This window comes from Protopterus annectens, chromosome 12.part0 (genome assembly GCF_019279795.1).
Source record: "Protopterus annectens isolate FY-2018-M chromosome 12.part0, PAN1.0, whole genome shotgun sequence".
Taxonomy (NCBI): Eukaryota; Metazoa; Chordata; order Ceratodontiformes; family Protopteridae; genus Protopterus; species Protopterus annectens.
The window spans coordinates 1,355,580,312-1,355,585,317 of record NC_056746.1 but is presented as its reverse complement, the minus strand read 5'-3'; positions in this window follow the sequence as shown (position 1 = coordinate 1,355,585,317).

Below are 5,006 nucleotides of genomic sequence, written 5' to 3'. Positions count from 1 at the left end.
ATGTGGTCCCAGTTCACTTTGTAGTTCATGTAAAACATGGCCAGAGATATTATCGGGTCCCATGGAAGCTGTATTCTTGACCTTGGACAATGCAGCTTTAACCTGTGCTGCAGTAATGCTGGGTGCCTGGCATTCTTCTGGTATTGTGATTGGTCCTTTAGGGGGGGAAGAGAGGGGTAATGTTGGCACTGAATCTGTTGGCCGCTATGTTGGCAATATCTGTTGGCTCAGTAAAGGAGGTACCATTGTGCAGTAGCTCAGAGCAAATCTGGCTATTGCCGTGGAGGTTCTTGATATAACTATAGAAGGCTTTGTGATTGTTTTTAGTGTTTGACACAATTCTGCATTCATAGCTGGCTTTAGAGAGTTTGATGAGGGATCTCAACTTTTTGTTGAGGCTAATAAGGGAATTTCTCCAGTCTTGGGACTTCACTTTTTCTGCAACAGTTTCTTCCTTCTGTTGTAGAGTTTATTAATGGCAGGGGACCACCAGATTGGCTTCATTTTTTTGGAGGAGGGCATCTTAGTTCTGTTGGGTATGGCTAGTTCCATGCATTTATATACATGTTCGTACAGTACACTGGTGCATGATTTGGCAGTCATGCAGCTATTTTCCATTGGCATGGGTGCCCTGAAGTTTGCCACCTCTGTTTTTAAGAGCCCAAAGTCAGTTTTTCAAGGTGGTTACGTTTGCTGGGGGTGTGGGCAAGATGTGGATTTCCATGGTGATTAGTTTATGGTCAGATCTGAGCAGGGAGGGCTTGAGTACTGGTGTAGAGCAACAGTCACCCCTGTTAGTAATAACCAGGTCAAGGATGTTGCTTCCTCTAGTGGGGGTCAGAAGGAGCTGGTCCAGGGAATTGGAATTGATGAATTCCAGAAAGCGTTGGGCCAGTGCATTTGTGCTTGAGTAGTTTTCCCAGCTGATAGAGGGGTAGTTGAAGTCTCCTAGTATGAGAGTGTTGGGTTGGACCTTGATAGATTCCAGGGTGCTTAGGAACATGGAGTGAGAGTCTAGGGACATGGTTGGGGACCTATAGCAGACTATGACCTGGATCACCATCTTACCCAATGTTAGTTGTACCTGAAGTATCTTAGATGCATTATGCTGGGTTACTAGTCTGGAGGTGTGCCTATCTTTTATGAATATGGAGACTCCACCGCCTTTGGAGCTACGGTCCATGTTTCGAGGTCGAAAGGTGAGGAATGAGTTATAGTCTGGTAGAGCAGAATTACTTTCTGCCGCTTTAAAGCAGGTCTCCATTACATCACAAATGTCGATATTCTCCATTTTGAGGACTGCTCTGAGCCAGTGCATCTTGAGATTTAGATTTCTAGGGTTGAGCAGCATGAACCTCAGATTGCATTTATTTATACCTGTTATGGTGGTAATTTGGTCTTTGGAACACCATCTAAAAAAGGCACTATAGGGGTGGCAAGAGCCTTAGCTAGTAGCCGGAAGCCCAGTGGTGACAGATGCAGGCCATTCACCCCTGGGATCTCTCCTGTGTCCCTGCTAGACAGAGGCACAGTAAACTAATCTTAAAAGGGTACCTTCTGTGACCTACTTTACAGAGGCACAGTAGGTTAATCTAATAGGGAGGCGGAAGCCAAATACACTCTGGCTAGGCTTATAAATGCCCTAGGGCAGATAGCCTAGTATCTACCTATGAACCTATGAACCTATAATCTCTGGCAAAGCGTAGAGGTCTGTCAATCATGTCATCCCAAGCAGACAGATACTGCATCCCCTTAGAATGACACCAGAAACTTAGCTAATTGTTGAAGTCAATTTTTTGTTTGTACTGCGGTATTATTCTGGGTGATGGTAGGATACTGCTCAGGTCTAGGGTCATACCTGCCTGGGCCACATAATCTGAGAGCTCCACCATGTCTCTTTTCATGTAGTCTTATTATTTCATAATAATATTGCAGAGAATTGGAGAGTGTTTGAGCAATAGTATGATATTTTCATACAAGCTGCATTTTCTGATAGAGATGACCATACAAAGGCATTTATTCTGCTTAATTTAGCTGGTTCAGAAGCCATAGAAACAAGGCACTGATTTGTGTATGCACCTGTTATATTTGCAGGGGAGGTGGAAAACAATCATATAGTGGTATCAACAGAATCAAGGGAAGACCCTGAGTGCTTAAAATGTAAATGTATCCAAATGTGTAACCCCCAAATAAATGTTACAATGGAAAGGCACTTATTTTACACAAGAGATCAAAAGCCTGGGGAAACCCTTGCAGCATATATAACTGACTTAAGAAATAAAGCTAAAATGTGCAGATTTGGTGATTTAAGGTATGAGTTGATGCAAGACAGATTTGTGTGTGGTATTAAAGATGATGCTGTGAGAAGGATTTTGCTTCATGATGTGATTTAACTTTGAATAAGGACATTGAGATTTCTCAGATATCTGAGCTCAAAGTTAAGTACACAAATATGCTTACAAATGAAAAATGCATACTTCCAGTATCTTCTAGTTCTCATGTTGATAGTATGCAGCACATGGTTAAAATAACAGGCCCAAGCACATAACAGCAACTGTAATCACTGCAACAGTCCCTGGGAAACCCTGTACCTTTCTAGCAAATTCCAGGGTACACACAGTCTGAGTGAAGTACAAGATTGTGCCAGCAAACTCGAAGAATGTGCCTATACACAATTTCATAGTCAGCTGTCATAATTGTGGTGCAAATAATGAACCCAAAAGAGAAAAGTGCTTAGCTTTTGACCAGCAATGTGAATCATTTTAAAATGTTTTGTAAATCAAATAAGGGGCATTGTTTTATTAAAAGAGGAGTCAGAGAGACAAGCTGATCAATTAGAAAGCTCTGAACCTACTTTTTATGCTGATGGTGTGTCTGCGCTTAATGAAACAGTCAATGCAGTAGATTTATGTGCAAAGAATGAAGTATTTTATACTGTCCAGATACATGGGAAACCCATAGAGCTCAAAGTTGACACAGGTTCAAAGTACAATGTTATGTCAGCAGAAACATTTGCTAGAGTTTGCCGGTAAGAAGCTTGATCTGGCAAACTGTGTGAAGCTTGTTGCTTATGGTGGTGAGGAAACTCAAACTGAGGGTTCAGTAGTCCTTTCATGTTAATCTTCTGGGAACAGCCATGACTTGCAATTTTATGAGGTTAAAAGCCATTTACAGTCATTATTAGGCCTCCAACACAGTTTAAAAATGGGACTACTTCCATTTAATAAGGATGTCCACCATGTTAGCTTGAAAGACCACTGTTCTAATTTCACCCAGTCTATTATTTTTTTCTACCTATGCTGACCTTTTTGAAGACAGACTAGGCAAACTACCAGTTGTATACTCCATGAGGTTAGACCCTGAAGTCAGTCCAGTTGTTAGGCCAACCTAGAAAGTTCCAGTAGCTATGCAGAAGAGAGCCAAGGCTGAGCTAGATAAAATGGTACAGCAAGGTGTAATTTGTCCAGCTGATGGACCAACCAAATGGGCATCCTCCATGGTCATAGCTCATAAGAAAAGTTCAGATGATATAAGAATTTGTATTGAGCCACAAGATTTGAACCAATTACTGAAAAGACCTCATCATCCAATGCGTACAGTCGAAGACATCACTGCTCTTATGCCAAATGCCACTATTTTTTCTGTCTTAAATGCCAAGAGTTCATTTTGGCAAATTTTGCTTGACAAAAAATCCTCATTACTAACCACTTTCAGTACTCCTTTTGGCAGACATAGATTTTTGAGAATGCCATTTGGGATAAATTCTGCCAGTGCAGTTTTCCAGCGTGCAATAAAGCAAATTGTTTCTGGGTATCCGTGTGCTATTATAGTAGATGCTATTCTAGTAGGAGGTAATGGTGAAGTTGAGCATGACAGAAACCTCAAGAAAGTTCTGGAAAGAGCATGCAAAGTCAATCTTAAACTGAATCTCAATCTAAAGCCTCAGAAGTGCAAGTTCAGGCTACAAGAAGTTACTTATATTGGTCATTTGTTTACAAGTTCAGGCTTATGACCAGATCCTTCCAAGCAAATAGCAATTTTCGAGATGCCACCTCCAGACAATGTTCAAGCCCTACAATGTTTCCTTGGCATGGTTAACTACCTAGGCAAGTTCATTCCAGACTTTAGATAACTTTCAGTACTGCTTAGACAGCTGACATGGAAAGATGTATCCTGGTCATGGTTAGATCATCACTAGAGAGCATTTGATGTCCTGAGACAGAGAATTGCCAGTCCACCAGCTCTCAGATACTATGAAATTCACAAACCGGTTACTCTTTCTTGTGATGCTTTGAAATTTGGTCTTGGGTAGAACTGTAACCCAAACTGAGATGCACTATGTGCAGACAGAGAAACAGCTCTTGGCAATTGTTTGCATGTTCGAAGTTCCATGATTATATTTATGGTGACCCTATCCAGATTGAAACAGATCACCAACCTCTAGTCACTATTTTGAGAAATCCTATGCATACAGCTCTTGCTAGTTTGCAACACATGATGTTGAAATTGCAAAAGTATAATTTCAGTCTTGTTTACACTAAAGGCAAACTTCTTTATCTTGCTGATACATTATCCAGATTACCCAGAAATACCACTGAACAGCATGAAAATGAGAAACTTTATTTTGAAGTCATGGAAGTGAGAAATTTTTTTTCCACATGTCTTGGTGAGCTTAGAACATACAGCCTCAGATCCAATACTTCAGAAGCTCAACACTTTATCAGTCAAGGATGGCTGTCAAAGCAATCTTGTTTACCAGTAGAAGTACAACCTTATTTTCCTTACAGAGATGACATTTTGTTTGACGATGTTATCATAATGAAAGGTCCAAAAGTGATTGTTCCAAAGTCCTTGCAACAAGAGTATATTATTATTTTGCACTGTGGCCACCCAGGAACTGATTCTACCAAAAGAAGGGTGAGAGATATAGTATTTTGCCCATCTATGTCACAGGATATTAAGAGAGTACTTTCATTGTGTTCTGTATGTAATAGTAGTAAGCCAAA